This window comes from Agelaius phoeniceus, chromosome 11, assembly GCF_051311805.1.
Source record: "Agelaius phoeniceus isolate bAgePho1 chromosome 11, bAgePho1.hap1, whole genome shotgun sequence".
Classification (NCBI taxonomy): domain Eukaryota; kingdom Metazoa; phylum Chordata; class Aves; order Passeriformes; family Icteridae; genus Agelaius; species Agelaius phoeniceus.
The window spans coordinates 13,717,884-13,738,544 of NC_135275.1; the positions used below are offsets into that span (position 1 = coordinate 13,717,884).

General features: G+C 45.8%; 1 protein-coding gene across 5 annotated transcripts in view; it reads right to left on the bottom strand.

Annotated features, from left to right (window-relative positions):
• The window catches only part of GRIP2 (glutamate receptor interacting protein 2), a 248,207-nt gene that overhangs the window by 85,208 nt on the left and 142,338 nt on the right, over positions 1-20,661 (bottom strand). The gene's annotated exons all lie outside the window — the stretch shown is intronic.

Sequence of the window (20,661 nt, forward strand, 5' to 3'; positions counted from 1 at the left end):
TCTTTGATTGATTTTTGGTTGCAACAGAGAGGGAGGAGGAGGAGGGACAAAAGGAAGACCCATCACTCTCTTGGTGGAAGAGACTTCACAGCTGATTACCCAGCTACCCACTGGCTGCACATTTGCTCCATTTCATCTGCTCCAATTTTATATAGTTGTGCTTATTTAGAAACCCCAGACAACTGCATATCAGCCTCAGGCCTCAGCTCTGGTCTAAGCAGATGCCCTGATTTTTACATACAACCCCAAAATGCAATGCACTGTTTCATCAATATATTTTTATGGCAAATGGAGAAGGGACTTGAAAAGAAAAAAATCTTTAAGGGTATTTAAACAACTTAATAATGGAGCTAGAGGAAGAAGTCCTTGATTGTTCTGTTCTTCAAGTGCAAATTCCACCAGCCGGTCCTAAACATTAATTTATTACGGGTAATGAACACCGAAAGATAAATTGACCCATCCAGTAAGCAATTAGAAGCCATGCTGCACGCACACACGCAGAGCACTGAGACAAAGTACCTCCTTTACAGAGCAAAGGGACTTCCCAGACCCCCATCCATTCCCTCCACCATCAGAGCACAATAAAATGGTTCCTGCACATTTTTCTGGGTAATCAGAGTAGGACACACTGGGAGACCCCAGTGCTGATAAGAGAAACAGTGGAAGACAAATAGGCTGCAGGAAAGTACAAGGTCCTTTATTCCCCAGTCAGCTCTAATGATACAAAAGAGCTCGTTCAGGGACCTTGTTAGCAAAGGTCATCCCAACAAAAGTGAATCTTGGCTTTACAATAATTTTCTTTAAGCCAAATGGAGATGAGCTTGACAAGACACAGCAATAAGAAATGCAGCAGGAGGTTAAAGATACAACAACAACCAGCAGCCATGCCACGGCAAGGTTGGAGTTTATGACCTGGTCCAAAAGGAGCTCTGGAAGTTGCATGCACAGCATCTGAAAGCAGGTTCAACACTTTCAGGTAGACAGAGCATATTTCTCCCATTTATCTCTACTTCTGTGGCTTTATGTATAGAACAAGCAGTTTTTCTAGACAAAATACACAACCCCCCCTCCCCTTTAGAGATTCTCCTAATTGGTTTTACTTTTTACCCCCCTCAAATCTTTCATGGCAATATAGCTGGCTGGTATCCCACAGCCTTATGCCACTGGTATAGTCCTCAAGCATGTGTGTGATTGGAGGACCCATGCAGACACAGAAAGCAAGAGCAGCACCACACCGCTAGAGGAAACAAAATGCCTACTTCCCAGCTTTTAGTGATCCGTGCACTGAAATGACAGCAATTTGTTGACAGGGAAAAAAAAAAACAACAACAAAAAAAGACCAACATAAAAAACCAATACAAACAAAAAAAAACAAACACTAGAGAGCAAGAAAGCAAAGTAAGCATCTAAACTTTTCAATGATAGGACTGATTTCCAGTTTTAAGGTCATTAAACCATTCCAATCCACAGCGAGTGCGTGGCAGCTGCACTTGGCACTTCCATATCTGCACCAGTGGCTGCACTGAAAGGGCCTTTTGGTGATCTCTCCTTCAGCAAAAATACTGTTTCTTCTTTATATTTTATTCATGTCACCAAGAGAATGATGGGTCTTTTAGCAGCTGGCCTGCATCTACCTTCCTTCCACACTATGGGATTCTGCTATAGACCTTTGGATATAGAGAGAAAATGGGAAACAGGCACTGCAGCCCTACAAGAATAGGACACAACCTTAGAGCTCAATCAGCCCAAAGGATGGCAGGGAGCAGAGGTGTGAGCATGTGCATGGGGCTGCAAAGCACATCAGCATCCCCAAAACCCTTACTATATTACATGCCACAAGAGCTCAGGCCTTTGCAGTAGTAGGGACTGAAGACTTCTTCCTCTTGATCTAAAAGGATGCAGTGCTTGAGCCCAAACAGAAGACCCTTCCAGTAGCAGGGATGTGGCCATGCCATAGACATGAGAAAAAGACAGAGAAAAAGACAGAGAAAGAGGCAATGCTGCAACCTGTAGGACAGGTCTTAGTCAGCATCCAACTCCACTCCTGCCTGTGGGAAGAAAAACCTCTGCATCTTCCCCTTAAAGAATTCATCTTGGCACTGGTCTCTGCAGAGGCAATGCTGCCAATACAGATGGAAAAATAAGCAAGTGGGTCATCAGTCTTACCCATTGTCACACAGTTTCTTTTCAATGAGTAGCAGTGTAACAATGCGTTAACAATAAATGAAATGCCATGTTAACACTAATTTGCATAGTACAGAGCCACACTGCTCTGCTGCCTCTATTCTCTTTCCTAACTCTCCTGACCTGCATATGAAACAAGATGAAATTTAATTGCTGGGGCATTCAGTAGAATCACTGAATTCCTGCTTAATGAGCCTTCATTTGTACTCTGTTGCATCAGACACCTTCTCTCCAAGGTGCTGTATTAACTAGCTCAGATATAAAATATTTTCCAAGGCACATTTTCATATGTGTTTCAACAAAGAAATAGCAGGAAAAGCGCTGACTGCAAAAGACAATATTAGTATCAGCAGCATGATAAGGCCAGTGAAATCCCAAGAGCACCAAGACGTATTCCTCCACCAAGAAAATCTTTAATGGCTTTTACGTATGCTCAAGCATGCTACTATGCAGCATCTATGCTGTGCAACTCTTCTAGAAGAGACAAGGCAAAGCTAGGTGAGACCTGGCCAAGGTCTATATGGGAGACAGCCAAGAACTAGAAGCAATACCAATAATTTCGGTGACTCAGAAAAAGCGCAGCCCACATTGCACCCAGGAGTCAGAGCTCTGGATGGTTTTGCATTCAGATATCTCAGTGAGCTCACCTCATTCAGAAGTCCTTGGCTGAGGAGGTGCCCCATGTGAGGCACCTCAGGCTGCATGGCCAGGCAGTCCCCTGAAAGGTCAGCCTTCCTCCTCGGCTTTTGCACAGCCACTACCAGCAGCACATGGCTGTGCTTCACAGTCATATGTGGGGACCAAAGCCACCAAAGCAGGCGACATTACCTCGTGGTAGAGGGGCCACAAGGCACTGCAGAAGGGGTGCCCAGCTGAGCGGGCACACAGCGCTGGACGAGGCCGCGGGCCGGGGTTGGCTGCAGCCCCTGCAGTGCCCACGGCGGGCAGCGGCACAGCCCATGCCTGGTCAGCAGCACAGCCCACGGCGGGCAGTGGCAGTGCCACCCACAACTCCGCGGTGGCAGCAGGAGCGCGGGGGGACCGATCACAGAAAGCAGACAGCCATGAGCCCAATGGCACTGCCGCACCACAGGCAGCAGCTCCCCAGCGTGGGGGGGAGCTGGGTCAGGCTGCCCCGCTGCCTCAGGAGGGCTCCCGGCTCTCCCCAGCCGCTCCGGGGAATGCGGCGCTCAGAGGCGCTGGAACTCGCTCAGGGGTGCTGGCGCTACTCGGGGATGCTGGAGCTCACTCAGAGGTGATGGAGCTCTCTCAGGGGCGCTGGAGCTCGCTCGGAGATGCTGGAGCTCGCTCGGGGGCCATGGAGCTCGCTCGGGGGCCATGGAGCTCGCTCAGGAATGCTGGAGCTCGCTCAGGGGCGATGGAGCTCGCAGCCGCCCCCGGAGCGGGCTGGTGCAGCCGCATGTGCCGGGCGAGGTGTTCCCGGCTGCTGCTCCAGCTTGTCAAGTTTTACCTCTCAAGCTGGGACAAGGCAGAGCCACACACAGCTCCGGGTAAGCCCCAAGTGCTGAGACCGGTGATTTATGACGTATTTTGGCTTCAGAACATGCGGAGCTCCCTGTGGGACTGCAAATTTCTTGTTAGTGCAGGTTTGCAGGACGGGAGCAGCCTCCCTGCTCCCACCCCGTCTCCCTGGGAGCAGTTCCAGCACGCTCCCAGCCGCCTGTAAAGGTTTCTCCTTTCACTCGTGTGTTCCACCTATAAAACACTGCTTAGGCTCATCCCCAGCGTGAGTCCGGACAACACCAGTGCATCCATGACAGCTGCAGCGGCCAAGAGACCAACCACAAAGTCAGTTTCCCGTTTGCGTTGTAAGGGAGAGAGTGGGGATCAGGGCGGTGTGAGGCACTACTAATTGTCCCAGGGTAGCTAATTATAAAGGACGCAAATTGGCAGAAATAAAGCCACATGGTCAATAATAGTATTTTTTTAAAGCTGGAAATTTTAGCCCATTATCTTTCCAGCTGAAAAGCTTTAATTGAAAATGGCTAATCTTCCAGTGGGTTCAGGAAGGGTTTACAAGCTAATTGCTGTCTTTTCTTCAGGATTAACACTTTGTTCTGTGAATAGGGGTGGAGGGCAGCAGATGTGCAGCCTTTACTCTCTTTAATCCAAATACCCCACTACCACAGATGCTCCCAATGCTGTGTGGTGCCATAATGGAACCTCTTTCATGCACATAAAGTGCTTGTTCTGAAATGAAATTACAGCTATCTATTAGGAAGGGAACAATAAATTTCCTCCACCACACATCCCCATCACGAAAGACACAGCATTGGGCTGTAAAAATCCCTGAAGGAAGTAAATCTTGCAGGAGAGAGAGCAGCTAACAGATGAATTTACCATGTTCCTTTTGTAACTGGTAGTCAGTGTCATCTGGACACGGGCAGAAAAGTCATTGTGCCAAAAAAGTCAGAACATGATCCCACAAACCTCAAGGTGGCTGGGACCTGGCTGCTAAGCTCTAGGCTGGGAGAAGATTTAAAGGAGCCAGTTGGGAGAACAACTTTCTTCCATTTAAAAAGAGAGAAATTAATTCTGCTAACCACAGTGACAGCTACGACCTATTGCTCTCACAGACTGCCCATAAAGCTAGTTGGGAATCTTGACTACCTGGACTAGATGGGATTTGTATAACATGAGAAAAAGGGGGTGGCTGGATCCTGTGAATTCTCTGGGAGAGATGAACTTAAAGGAGAGGAGAATCCCTAATAGCAAAGGCAGAGTGAAGCCTATTTCTCAAAAAGAGAGGAGGGGGAGAAAATATATGTTCAAAGACATCTTAAATGAACAAAATGAGGTCGTGGCCATTCAGCTCTTGCTGCTGCAGGGCAACGAAGACCAAGTCCTTCTTCACCTGAAATCTGCACTCCTGCTGCTCAGAAAACCAGTCTGGCACCTCCTTGCCGGATCCTGATTACCAGTCCTAAAGGGTAACACCTGTTAATAAAGCAACTTTTCCTATTCCCATGATCAGACCAGGGAAGGTCACACCAGGAGTAACAGTGTGCCAGCCCACCCTGCCCAGACTGGAGATCACAAAAGCAACAGAGCACTTGGGCCCAAAAGGTAAGGGGAGAAGGAGGAAGCATTTAGTGTTGGAATCAACAAGTCAAGCTAATGTTTTGTGTCATAAGGTCTCAGCTGTGCTGTTCAGGAAGGCACCAGGGAAGGGATCCAGCCCCACCTGTATGAGCTGTCTAACAGCATCTCCAGGGCTTCTCCTAGAATGGCCAAGGAGAAGGACATGTTTGCCTAGAGAACAGGTCATCTCAAGTCCCTTGAATCAATTTCCTAACTTGAGCAATCTGTAAACTAGAGAGATTAATCTCTTTTGACAGAACAGCAAATAAAGTTTAGTAACTGCTTCCCCTATTCCTCCTCTCCCTAAAATCTAGAATTTTCTGCTGAATCACTATCAAAAAGAACATACTCAAACCCAGGAAGGAAGCAGTGCAAACACTACCCATACAAGAGTGTCTCAGTCAAACCCATGGAAGCAGAAGACACAAGAGTCTAGGGAATGGGTACCATACTCAGAAATTTCAAAAGCTCAGCTAGTTTTTAAAAACTGAATTTGTGTGAAGTACAGCTCAATATTGCCTTTTCAAAGCCTTCCTGGAACAGTCACGATGTTGCTATCCTAATTCAAGTCTTTCATTAGCTGGTGAATTGGAATATTTAGTGTTCAAATGAAGATGAATTGTTGCCAGTCACAGCATCATCCTGCATTCAGCAGTGATCTTAATCTTGCAAAGTATTTTCTCAACTAAGGCAGAAAATCCTCAGAGCAAGCAGATGACAGACACACATATCACGAGCATATAACCATATTAAAATCTAGATGGATGCTGAGATACTAGAGGCATGGGTTAGAAGGGGATATTTTCAAAATTCTCTTAACCCAGTGACCCAGTTTATGGGAAAGATGCTTTATCATTTGTACCTTTAGATTACACATGAGAAGAGGTAGCAAGTGCACACTCTCTGCTACTACAGCAGCTGTTCACGTGCTGAAATGTGGTAGTTACTTGTGCAACAAGGCATTAAAAGTTAGAGATTTGTTCATTATTGCTTTCCTGGGTGTTGTTTCTGGTACTCAAAGGCACAAAAATCCTGCAGAAGCTGACTCTCTGGAGCTACACCTCCTACTCCAAGAGTGCATTTCTGTGCAAGAGCCACTGGGAACAATACGGAAAACCTTATTACTCCACAAAGATGAACACACAGAATCCAAGCCAGAATCAACACTGGATAAATTATGGCCAAGAAAACCAAGTTTTAAAGCTGTATATTTGGCAAAAAAATGCTTTGACTGTCTTCTTCTTTTCAAAGGAAAACAAAAAAGCACAGAGAAAATTATTTTCTGAAACCTGTAAGAAGCACTGTGAAGGCCTAGTTTTGTAGTTTTGTGATCACCCACCTTCACATTAGCTGACATCCTTGACATGCAGTTACAGACCTACTGCAGAACTGAACTAGCATTACAGAAGAGCTTCCTAGAAAAAGCTTTTTGTAATAGAAATATTCTGTGCAATTATTTACAGAGAGATCACTTAAGAATATTTATTCTCAAAAATATACTGTACTATAAATCCCATTTACTTAACTATTAATTAATTTCTGAGAAGCAGCACAAGGCTTAGTAAGATGTGGAGATTTGAGTGAAAATTATGGAATTGCTTTCTTTATAGCTGAGAATTGATGCACATATGTCAAGGGACAGACAATAGGATCAAACAGGTCTTGGTCAAAACAATCAGAGCAGTGAAACCTACAGAGGCTCTGAACCAACAAGCAACATCTGAGGGGCAGGTCACAGTGGGGACATTAAAGCTTCCTTGCAAGATTTCAGGTGCACCCCTGCAGTAACCACACACTCCTGGAGACCATTGCACGTAGATGGTGCCCAGGCATGGCTGACTAACAATTACTTACATTTTATGTGGTGTTCCAAAGTAATTAAAAACTGGATTCCTTTAGAAATAGTATTGCCTCAAGCCCATCAGGATGTTTTTTAGGCAGTAGTTGCACCATTACAAAGGGTATTTGTGATCTGAATTGCAGCTACATTAAATACATTATTAAATATACAAAGCATCATGCAGCTGTAGTTATCCCCAGAATGACTCACTCCTGGTGTACAGTGATTTAGCCAGAGGAGAAGGGTATTGGAGGAGGAAGGTGCAAATGTTCTTCACAAGTCATTATTGTTGCTACCACATCAATCCTCTCTCCAAGCCACTCTCTTCTTTCCCTTCTTCATGGAATCACTTGGGTTGGAAGCACTGCCATGAAAGAACTCCACAAATAAAAACACTTCCCTTACTTGGGAAGCTTCCAACAACATAAATGTTCACCCTGGGACCACATGGGTGAGGGAAGGTGGGTGTACCTGCTGTCCCCTGTGAAAAGGGACACTGGCAGAGCCACTCCAGCAGCACCCACACCTGCTGATCCTGCCCAGGCTGGGAGCCGTGGCCTCGTGGCCGGGATTCTCCTCTCTGCAGAGAGCAGCCCAAGTGCACCAGCCTCCCTCACTCTAAGAAGGAATTTGGCAGGATTTGACGGTCGAGCATAATTCCAGATGAAACACGCCAGATTGAAGGATTTCTGCATAATTAGGGATATAATACTGGATTTAAGAATCTCCCAAATACCCACAGTTAGCAGAGGGCAGCGTGCTCAGCGGAAACCCATCTCCTGTCACCAGGGAATAAAGCTGGCACTAAGTGCATGCAGATCTTCACTTTCTTTAATACCTCAGCAGCCAAAAAAAGTCCTTTCCAGAATGGGCCTAAGTCCACAGGAGATATTCTGGACTGGATGCCCCCAGCTCAGAGGCATCCAGTGTTCCCAAAACAGCAAAATGGCTGTGCTGGTACCCAGGCTTTGGGAAAGTTTCTATAGCAACAGGACACAAAGAAAATTTAGGTGTTTACATGGCGCAGCTGATTTACGCCGTCACAGCTGTGTTTAAGTCATTGAGGCCAAGGAAAAAGCCTGAAAAAGTAAGATGCAGTTCCCCATCAGAGGAGTTTTTCCCTTTATTTCATCCCCCAACAGTTTTTAAGTCTCAGATTTTGTGTTGATGGGTCACTTTTCTGTTACCTCTTCCAAGGCCCATCCCTGGGCAGATGCTTTCTTTATACTTCAGCTTTGAAAGGCCATAGAATCCTAAATTTTTCAGCTTTGAGAAAGACCTAGTTCAGAAAGTACTGCAAGATACACTCTTCTCAAAACAGCAGGTGCAAATATATTGGTTGGTTACTGGGCAGTGTCATTTCATTTGGAGAAGAACAGGACAGCTATACATGCACATTTTCTAAGTACACATCCAGATTTTCTGCAAAGCTGCCAGGCAGCAGTAGACAGCACCATCATCAGCTCTTCCTCTGTGGTCCACTGTGGTACTTGGAGAGCTGCAGGGTGAGCAAACCTCTGCACTGAGACCAGGAACACACTCAACAGCAGCTCTGTGCCATGAGGTCACAGATTTAAGGCTGGTGGGGACCTTCCTGTGTGTTTTTTGCCAGCCCACAGACACCTCCCTGCAATGAGCTCATCCTCACACCACTGCAGAGGACACAGCTCCCATGCCTAGCAGAAACCCCAGGACAGAAGTGTCACCTCAACAGGCTGATCTCAATGCTCAGAATAAATGCAAAACCTTCCTGCTACTCCAGTCCCACACTGCAGCAGCCACTCCTCAGCATGTTACTGCTCCCTCTGCCCCTGGATTGGCAGCCTCTGCTTTTGCCCTCACACAACATACCACCACTATGGAAACCCTGTCTGGGGTGAAATCTGAGGCTCTGCTGTCACTGATGTTTGCAGCCCTGCAGGCTTCTGCCCCAGCACATTGCCTGTCCCCTGTCCTCAAGCCCTGGGGGGACAGAGCAGATTTATGGGCTCAGAAATGTGATGCTCATCTGTGTCACAGGATGGAGAAAATGGCAGCTGCAAAGTTCAGTGTGCCATTAGGAGAGCTATGGCTTTTCCCAAGACAATATTGCTGCCCAGCTGCTGTCACAGCTTCTCTCCCTATGCGTTTACCTTCCTTGGACTTCTGCAAGTTAGGAGTTTCACTTCAGTTTTGAACTAGCAAAAGTTTCAAAGCAATTGAGAGTGACCATTCAGTATTTTCTCTCACCTTTCTTACAGGTGAAAAACTCCTGAAGGACAGTGCCACAAAGCCTTCCTCCCACTACAACCTCACACCCTCTCCCTGAAAACACTTGCTGGAAGGCAGTTAAAACTTAAAAAAAAAAAAAAAAATTAAATAGTGAAAAGGACAGGCAAGGAAGGGGAAGCATGGGGATTGAGCAGACAGCAGATTAATAGCCTGGCATTTATGGCAGTTTAATAGTAGAGCTGTCACAATAGGAGAGATTTACTAATTGCAGAGTCATTTGCCATGGATTCCCATCAAGCTGCCATTTAAATCGCTGTGCAGTTTTTAAGATGGTTTTTGAAACTGAGGAAGGGGGGAGAAGAGACAACATCCACAGTCTTTGTGAAGCTAAATTTAGGAAAGTATTGTGTTTTCACAGAGATCACCAAGTCAATAAGGAAGCGAGGAAGGAGCCAGCAGTGCTGTGAGCCCCAAGGAGCTGGGGAGGAAGGGGGCAAGTATTTATGTCTGAGCCCTGCCATGCAATAAGCAGGTCTGACATCTGGGGACAAGGCTCTGACCTCAAGCTAAGCCCTGGAGAGTTTTACATAGGTTTAACCAGTGACCTACTAATACCTCCAACATCTCCCCAGGCATTGAGCTACAGCTCCAACATGTCTTTTTTCAGAATTAGTCAGCACTGGCTTTAGGGACAAAAGAAGAAGTAGTAATCTCTTGGGTCTGTCAGCAGGGAGGATCGAGTTGGTCCTTCTTCTACTGACTTCAAAGTGAGCAGTAAGCTCCTAATTCGTACGTGCTCATCACACAGAGCCTCAACCTGAGGCATGCACAGCTATTTTTGTCAGGGCAACCTGGTGACAGCATGCTGCAGTGCTCCACATGCCACCTCCACAACTTGGCTCTTCTCCATCGGGTCCCTGAGGCCACCAGTGCCAGGCCAGGGAGGGATTCACAGAGCTGTGAGTCCCACTAGACTCACGACACCAGGTTTGTAGGAAAATTAAACAGGTTGAGAATTTTTTCCAACTAAATCCTCAAACAACAGTTGTTACCTGGTGAAAATACCTCATTCCAGTCAAACCTGATGTTCCTCAGCCTTCAGCAGGAAGTTTCCAGCACAGCCTGGACACCAACCCAAGTGCAAGCAAGAGACCTGGTGAATGGATGATGAATGGAAGATGGTTCTCAACCAGGAAATAGAGCCTGGAGCTTTATATACTAGAAGGGCACCCTTACCTTTTGGGAAAGAAAAAAGGTTCTCAGCGCCATCAGGAGCAGTTCTGCATCCAGCAGTCCTTTGCCCCACACCCCCAGCCTCCAAAGCATCACTCCCTGGACTCATTTCCCCCAGAATAAAATGGGGCAGCTGCCCTTTGCACCTTAGTCCTTTCACCTGCAGAGGCACAGGACACTACCACCACCATCACCAGGATGCCAAGAGAACTTCAGGCCATTCAGGTGGGCTCCACTTGGTGCCAAAGGAGAAGTGGGGGAGAAGCTTTCTGGGGGCCCAGGGCAGTGATGCCATCCCATCTCAACCAGCAGCACAAGGGAGGCTGTGCCTTCTCTGTCATACGTGTTCTCATAGCTCAGCTGAGAGGCTACAAAAAAGGCTGGTTTATTCCTCTTTTCCTTTAGGGAAATAGAGCACTCTTAGAAGTTTAGCCAGGACTTTGCAGATCGACAATTAGCAGCCTACAAGGGTGCATGGTTGAGGCTTTTGTGGCATTTCAGTTCTGCTGTCATTTAATAACCACCCATGACTCAGGCTTTCCTCACACATGCTGTGGCCCAGCACTCCTGATCTTTTTCATCCATTTGGATCCACTGGTACACAAGATAAAAATGTGTTAAACAAGACTGCTTTGCCATTGCACCTGCAACTAATCTGACACCCCAAGAGCATGATTTGATCAGGTACTACATTTTGTCCTGGTCTCCAGGCTGTTGTTCAAATACATTTGCAAAAAGGATGCTGTATTAAGGCAACATAGAACTCTTCCTATACTTTCTCTGAGGACAGGACAAGGCAGCACCAGCCCCCATCCAGCCCCAGCATCCAGCCCTCACTGCAGCTGTTTCTAAATGGTTTTGGCCTACCAGGAACACATTTAGACACAGATGAAAAGTGTTACAAGGAGTTTTCTTCTCAGAGGCACAATCAATTCCCATTTTACATTTAGCAGAGATAAGATGGCTGAAGCATAATTGATTTTATTTTATGAGATGCTATACAATGAGCATCCTTAAACAGAATTCAGTTATAATGAACATACAGTACAAGATGAGTCCTCTCTGAGGCAAATGTCATTGCCTAGGGACAAGTTCAGATCTAAGTAACATCAGATTCATTACTCTGCATCTTAGATGAGGCTCTTCAGTCATGTTAAGTCAAACGTGCCAATGTCTACGTTCCACATGCATTACCTTCAAGATGAGGACAATGTTTACCACCAGCTCCCTTGCTAATTCAATGTCTCCCACTGTGCCTGTTTGATTTTGAAAGTTCTTTTCCTTCTGTGTCTTCCTGTCAACTCATCTGTGGTACTTGGGAAATCTTTCCTCGGGATTTGCAGTGACATTTGGATCAATGGGAGAAGTCAGGACCACTTCTCTTTGTTTCTGCACAGCATCCTGAAGAGCCAGCCCAGTGCCCGGGTTTTGGGATCCTTCTCACACTGCTCCAGTTCAGAGGCCACAGCTGCCAGCCCCACCACTGGTGCCTCCTATATCACCATAGGCACCCACCTGCTCTAGAGGGGAGCTTTTCTTGTTCAGACAGGTACACCCCATCACCCTTGGCCCCAGGATTTGGCTCTGCTCCAGGAGCTATGGGGACACATCTTCCCACCCCCACTAGTCCAGCCCACCCCAAGCACTCTTTGTCTGCCCCCAGACATCACCTCTCTATGGACTACATGCCCAAGGAGTTAAGTCACCCAGCCCAGCAAGCTGGAGAGCAAACACAATCAACCACTGAAAGAAGCTTTTCTTTTTCCCCTTGTGAAAATGGTGGGCTCAGGTAGGGACAAAAGAGGATTAAAGAAAAATAAATGAGTGGTGGGGATGCAAATTTGGGAAGTTCCATTGGAAGCAACTTCCAGGACGGATGAGGCAAAAATTAAGAGGCAAAGAAGAAAAGAAGAAAAATATAGAAAATTATTAAGTGAAAGCACACACAAAAACTGAGAGGTTTTTGCAGTGTACTTTTTCTTTAATGTTAGTTTTAGTTTTCTGCCCCTATTCCCTCTCCAACCCTTCTTCCAAGCCTAAGCTTCAAGCTTACTTTCCTTGTGCATGGAGCAGGGGAATGAGGGAAGCAAAAAGAGGAGGCTGCTCTGGAGTCTGTAGAGCCTAAGATGCTTCAGCAACACTCCACCGAGTTCAGCCATCACATATTAATACAAGCTGTGTCTGATCAGAAACTGAGTAATTAGAACAGCCTGGAAGGTTAATGGCATGCACCACCTACCATCACCTCATTAGAGGAGAATGTGTAATGCAGACACCAGTATTGCAGACTCACAGAGGGAGAGATGGCAGAGCTGACTCTGAACCCTGACAAAGCTGCACATGGGAGCTGCTCCCCAATCACAGAGGAGATTGCCAGCATGGCTTGTGTGATGGCATGGCTCTGCCTTCAGTTTTACAACTCCAATTTTTCTTTCCAGGAAAGAATTGGAGGAGAGGGCCAAAAATGTCATGCTATTCCCATACCCCAGAAGAAATTCCAAAGAATGTAGAGTTGTCCATTCATCATAACTTTACTGCTGGACTTTATGTCATCAATCAAACTCAGAAAACTCAAGTAAAGATTGTGTGGAGTCTTACCTAAAAATTGCACACGTTGCACTTGTATCAATTGCCACACTTCAAACTGTTCAGTAGAGTTGTGCCATGGATTTCTATTTTGACACAAACCGGCCTAAATAACACCCATTAATGATTTCCTCCTGATAACTCCTTATCCAGAACATCGAGCACAGCACAAAGCAAAATCCCTCCCCAGTGCAGCAAGTAGCTGTGCAGTAAGTACACCACAGTTCAGCTACATTTCAGAAAGATAACACTGCATCCAAACAGTTCCCCATGTTCAAAGTTAGAAAGAATTAAAAAAAAAAAAAAAAAGGAAAGAAGAAAGGGGGAAAAGTGAAGGAAAATGTCCTACCCCACTAAGCCCGATAGTGGGAAACAACCAGTGCCAACCTAAGTTAGTGCTGAAATGAGGAACTGAGAAACCTGTGTTTCCTTGGCATGGAGACTAAAACAGCCAAGAAGAAAAGCTGTTGACAAGGAAATGGTTTTGGATTGCACCTTGCAGCTGGGAAGAAAGCAGGAGGAAAGCTGAAGTAAAGCAATCCAGCCCTGCCAATTGTTTCTCTGCCATGAAGCTCCAAAAATCCTCCAAGTTTAAAGAAAACTGAAAAATCCCTTGAGGAAGAGAAGCTCCCAAGCTACAGAAGGGCAAAGGCAGCATGACTCAGCCACTAATCTCCCAAGGACAAGATGTTTCTGCTGTGCTTCAGCTGCCTTTTGGAACTTTGATCTAATTGGACTCTCAGTGTGGGGAGCAGGGACTACCTTGCACCACGGTGCTGCACAGCCCTGGAAATCTGGGTGACCACACCTTTCCCTTTGGCAGGGTGAAAACCAGCTGAAGTGAGCAGCACTCTTTCCTTTGTCCTGGGGACAGTCTACAAATCCCCTCCTCTTGAGGCTGAGGGGAGCAGACAGCTTGGATGGCATCTCTTACCTCCACAGACCTTTCTTAAGAAGCACTTGGGAGCCTGGATGCCAATCCACGGGACAGACAGCTGTAGTTGTGGACTGACAGTGATGCAGGTGGGGAAGGATGACCTGTGGGTTTTCTCCAGACAGACAATATGCTCAGAGACATGACAGAGTCTTGGGCTATTTCAAATTTTCAGTTTCAAATTACTTCATAGCTCTGATGAACTTGCTTCAGCATCCAGGCTGTGTTTACAGCCCAGATACTCAGCACAGACTTTGTCTCCAGTCTAGGATCAGGGACTTCAGTGTCTTCTGTGTGGGCACTCATGGTTTAGATCTGCTCTTGATGAGATGAAGTTAAAACAAAAGTCTTCCCATCCCAGGATACTCTACAGGAAGCCAGAGCAGCTCAGAGGGAGACAAGAGGCTAAATTTTAGCAAGAAGGACATCCAAAAAGTACCTGCACTGTGTTACACTTCAGTCTCTAGGCAGGATCCCAGAGGGAGTGGCTGAACTTATCCAAGCCATTATTTTCCACTGGAACTGAGAGATGTTACAAGACTTTCTCCTCCCATCACTCTAAATCTAGAATTTCTTTCAAAGCCTTAAACTCTGCATTTCTGCATTACCTGAAAGTGCAAAGAGCAACCACCAACAGGTGACCAGGAGGCAGTCTCCCACCATGATCATTCCAGCTCCTTCCAGGCAATGTCACAAAAGATAGGCTCAAAATGTGCCAGTATTATTGGCCTGCTAAGAGTCTGCTCAGAAAACATGCTCATTAGCAGTGGCACCTCTTCTATTTTAACTGCAAACAGGACCTGTGATCTGCATTTATACTATTTGCAGAGTTCAGAGCAGGCAATGCTACTGAAGCTGCCTCCATGCATTATTACCAGCACTGCTCAGGCCACAGTGCAGCTGCTAATTAGCAAGCAATTTATGTTTTCAATTCTAACATCAATATTAATATGAAGCTTTTATTAATGTCATAAAGAGACCACCCACAGGTACTGCTGACCTTCCAAAGCAAGAGTCACAAGAGATATTCCTGTCCCATCTATATATCCCCCCAGGTGACACTGAAGGGCACATTCAGAGGGATGGAGTCACATTTGTGCCGACAGCTCAGGCTGCTCCGGCTGCCACCTGAGCAAGGCAAGGCCAGCCCCGCTGTCCCTGCTGGGGCCATGAGCTGAGGAGCTCCCGAGCCACGAGCCAGCTCTGCCCTCTTGCGATTACAGCCAGGCTGCCAAGCTCTCCCCGCCCTACATCAGCGGGGGAGAGGGCTCTTCTCCAGAAAATCACCTCATTCGGGCACACATGTTAAATTTATCTTTTTTTTATCGAATTTTCCAAGAGACAGAAGCTGCTGGATGACGGTAGGATTTAGCAGAGTCCTCAACAGAGCAGGAGGCACGCAGGGCAATTCCTGCTCCTCTGTGGGAACAGCGCAGACCTCAGTTGTGCTCCGCTTTTTGCCAGAGGAATTTAGCCCCGTGTTCGGCAGTGCCCAGCACTCTGCCTCTGCCTGCAGCACTGCAGACACACACAGGGCTGCCTGTAGGAGCACACTGGACATGCACACGAGCCTCTAAAATTCTGGGTATGTACACAGGCTCTTCAGCTCGACTAATCCCTAAAAAAGGCTGCAGAAACCAGTCCCTACCATCATGTCCTCATCCTTCCTTACCGCCCCCCAAAGCCAAGCCAGCTCCACAATGTATTCCTGCATGTTCCATCCCAAGGCAGGGGCTGACTGGAAAATAAAGACAGGAAAGCCATTCATCTCATCACCTGTAAAATCTCATTTTCCCTTCCAGAAAGAAGCATCAGCCTTTTCAGAGGCTGCTACAGCAGGGCTGATGAGCCTAAGGCTGCAAGGAAGAGCAGCGCTGTGCTCCAACCTCGCCTGCAATGCGTGGAGCTCCACGAGAGAGCAGCATGTCCCTGCACTTGGACTCACAGCTCCTTTTAAAATGGCTAACAGAGAGCTGCAGGAGGACAACGGGGACAGAAAGGGATGCAGGTTAATATTTTTGCTCTTACACGCACATGTATACAAGGTCCCTTTTCTTCCTGTAAGAAAGAAGGTGCTGCTGCATGCACAGTTGATTTATTTTTCTTGTTTTGTTGCCTGTGTAAGCCAACCTCCCATAGTAAATAACTGCTAGACAGTTTAAAAATACATTATTTAAAAAGTCCAAACAACAAAAACAAACACCACCCCAAAACCAAACAAAAACACCAGATGTCAGGGGAAATTAGGCTTCAGAACAGATTTCAACCCATTTACACCGGGCTTTTCAGGATTCACAAGTCAGGTATTGAAGCCAGGAGGGCCTGACTTGGCCATCATAGATTGATAATACAATCAAGTGCATGTTGAAGCACAGGATACCCTTTATCTTCTCCTTTCCCAGCATTTTGACAGAAATTAGATCCTCTTTTGACATTTGCCTTTGCTGCTCCCCTCATGTAAACTCAGCAAGACACAAAATTCATGTGCTAGGTTGAATTAAGTCTCACAAAGAGTAAAGAAAGAAAAAAAAATTATATATGTCAGCCCCTAAAGCCAGGAGTTTTTGAAGGCACAGAGCAGCCAACTAGAAGGTGATGGGGAGTGGGTTAAGACAGCTCACACAAGCTTTTTGCACTATGGTATTGATAATGTAAGGAGTAAGATTACACACAGTTATTTCCACTGAGTTATGGACCCAGGACAGTTCAATCAGATCCCTGAGAGGTCAGCACCCATTCATTTTGGAGTCATGGACGTACAAAAGGCCCTCATGCAGCCACAACAGCAAAGCTTTACAGACTTCAGTAGGAAACACTGGAGTGGGAACTGCACTGTGCCACAGAGGGGGAGAGACAAACAAAGCACAGGTTATTTATTGTCAAGATAATACTCTCAAGAATATTTACTTGGGATATGTTGGAAAATGAACAGTGATACTTTATAAAAGACCTTTCAGCTCTGGTTGAGCACGAAAGTGGAATATAGCAGAAAGCTGCAATGTGTCTGCCTGGGAGCTTGGGGATAACACACAAAATCCCCACCATCAGTTCTGCACCAGCAAAGGAATGTGGGAGAAACTGGTAATACATTTAAGTGCTACCAAAATATTTCTACACATATATATATTCCTACATATTCTCTCCACAGAAGCTTGTTACATATGTCCCTGTCACATTATGTCACCACTGCATGTCAGACAAAATGACAAGGAAGGATTTGAGCAAGGGTTTGAAAGTTCTGTCAGGGATGAGGATAATGAGGGATGCCCTCATGAGTGCTATGAGGGAAAAGAGAGGAAATAACAATATCTCAAGGAAAAAGGAAAAAAAAAAAAAACCTATCAGCACTTGCCCTTCACAATGTTTTTTTCAGAAAATGTGAAAAAAACCCAACCCCAAGGAAATCACCTGCTACAGGAATTGCACTTTGGAGCAGAAAATTATTTCCAGCTAGGATGTTTCCCAGGGCTAACTTGTAGAAAAAACACTCTAAGGCTGCACAGTCCCACACTGCTGGGGCTTGGCCCAGAGTCCTGCTAGGGGTGGCCATAGAGAAGTGTGGGTATTCTCTGAGAAGAGCATTTTGGTCATTGCCTAAATACCTTTTGTCAGCTCCTGTGCTCTCATAGCTAACACAGAGAGGTTTAGTTTGCTTGGTTGCTTTGTTTCTGTCATGTTCACTAAACACACCCAGTTGTGTAAGGGCTCCTCACTACATTTCCCCCTCCCAGATATACCAGGCATAGATGGAGCAGGATCTCAGAGTGACAGATGATGACTTACTGGCTGCCCCAGCCCCTAAAGATACACAAGCACACTGAGCAGATCTGCTCCATGAACTAGCACTGAATCTCAATCTGTCAAACTCAATGAATGCTGATTGATATAACCTTTTAATTAATGGATCTTTTCAGAAAACTAAAGGAAAGTTATAATAGTGCCCAAACTACTGCAATGGTTGATGTGGACTGAGGGGTCAGCTTCCCCTGTCCCCTCACTCCCAAAGCCTCTCATCTACATTTTCTGATTTCAACCACAGGACTTTAAAAAATCCATTAAATCCAACTGTGCCATCTCATTCCATCAAAACTTCTCTCCCACAGCAACCAATTGAAAGGCTGGTTGATGCTTACAGAAGAGTCTTACAGATCAAAGCACACCAAGCCTGCTTGGACACACCTGCTGTCCAAAAGGCTTGTCTGGATTGCTCCTGAGTCGCTCCCAAGTCCAGCACAGGTCAACAGCAGATGAAAGGCAGGCATTTAACAAGCACCAAACTGCTACAAGACTGCAGTCCCCAGCTTCTTACCCAGCCCTGTACTTACTGCTGCCTTGCTCCAAGCCTACTTGCTTGCATCCCAGAGATCTGGATGTCAGCAGGTCAAGGGCAACAGTGCTGTCTCCAGTTGGGACTTGCCCATGTTGGACGTCCTACATCTTTCTTCCTATGACACACAAGCTCAGCTAGTTCCACACCATTAAGGCTCTAATTTTTAATTTTTTATTATTATTAACAATAATAATAAAAGAGTGGTTAACATTCCCAGGATTCCTGTTTTCACCCTGCAGCCACTGAACACACACCAGCATCAGCTCCCAACACCGAGCACTGAGCAGACAAGTTGCTCTTGGTAGCAATGTCACTTCCCTTCCTGGGGGACAGAAATGAAAACCACAGCAGTGCAATAGCTTAACCCCAGTCAGTCCAGAGCCAGCATTAACACAAGTCAGCAGAGACATCAGGATCACAGGATCTTACAGGATTTTTGTTTCCCCGCTAACAGCCTAATGGAAAATTCCAGTACTATTTATGGATTCCCCTTACCTACATGCTCTAACTCTAATATCCAAGTGGGAACAGGGGACACAAAAATCCATCAAGGAATCCCTATATGACTTGAAAAATATAGGAATTGTAAGCAAATTCTGTTCCTGCAGAGGTCCACAATCAGGGACCTCAATGAGAGCCATGCACACACTGTGGCCATGTGTAGGTGCTCCATAGAGGGATGTGCTTCCCTCATTAGGGAGATCACAGTCTCCCATGGACTTTGATATTCTCCAGAGCCCATTCCTCCAGAGCATCCCTCTCCTGGATGGCAGCAGCACACCACACTTTAACCCCTGTGATACAAAGAAAAAAAAGCTTGAAGATTTCTGACCATGCCCAGGTGATTTGTACATGGAGTTGAACTACTGAGTGACACAGGTGCCAGAAAGTCAACTCACTCACAGCCCTGCAACTCCACCACAAAGAATAAACCAGAGACACAGATGCAGCAAGCACTGCTGGCAGGGCATGGGAGGTTTGCTGTGGAAAGCACAAAAAGGTACATTGATCTTCTACAACAGTGTTGTTTAGGAGGTGTTTGGGAAATCTAAGGTCCACAGGAAAGGGTAGGTTGTAATTAGCTGGATAACAGAAAGCAGTATGTAGTAATTAGCTGGATAATGTGCTCATACACAGAACTTGGAAACAAAAAAGCAAAGGATGAAGTTACAATTATCAGAAAATATGGGAAGAAGAAAAAATTTTTTTAAATTTATCACTGCACTTTGGCCAGACGCCTCACGAAGTAAAAAGACTCTTAATTCCTACAAATTTTCAAAGTAAAAAGTTGCTGTCTTTAGGGGGTCCAGATTTGGATGAACTGGGTTACTAAATGCAGTTTCTATTGTACGTCACTGCTCCATATTTGGATTCTGTAGCTTCTTGAAGGTGAACAGTTTTCTCAATAAGTAACATGCAAAGGCTTAGAAAACTACAAGTAAACCTTCAGCTGAGGCTCAGCAACACAATATCTGTTAGAACAGTGACCCAAGCCTCTAATCTCTTTGTCAATCCAAACTTCTCTGATACTCACAAGGAAATGTCTCCCTATCCCTGTCCCTGCCTCCAACCCCAGAGGATGGGGATGACTGCAGTCCCTGCTGCAGCAGCACTCTGTCCCCAGCCAATTCTTCTGTCAGGAAGAGGATGGGAACATGGAAAGTCTGCAAAATTTAAGTAAGTAGTAAAACATCCAGATGAAAAGCTTATTCAGTACATTAAAACATAATTATGGCCAGTTAGGAAGTTAAACCATATGAATCATAATTTTAGAACTCTAGAAAGCAGAGCAGTGGGTTTGGCTTTCAGCACAGCACATGGCTGCTGTCCATAAGGAGGACAGCACAGACACCTTTGTAGAAGGATAGAGGAACATCCTAAGGTATTTGTTTGGCAGGGGCAACTACTTCCAATTATTTTGTTAAAACCTGAATAGTTTACGTCACCTATAAGTGCAATTCTTAAGGCTGTTTTCCTCAGCCTTAACAACGGCAGGAATCAAAGACTTAAAAGGAAACAGAAAGAGCAACAGAAAACAGCCCACTGCCACAGCAGACTGCTCTCCACTGCACTGACTCATGCAGAGATTAGATACCAGGAGCAGTCTGCAACCCTAGTCAAGCAGAACACAAAGTCCCGCTGTTCCAGGACAAAATAAAGCCAAATAAAATAATTACTTCTCAGGGCTGACTCAAGTTCTCCCAACAAGCACCCACCTCACCAACCACTTGGTCGCTTCAG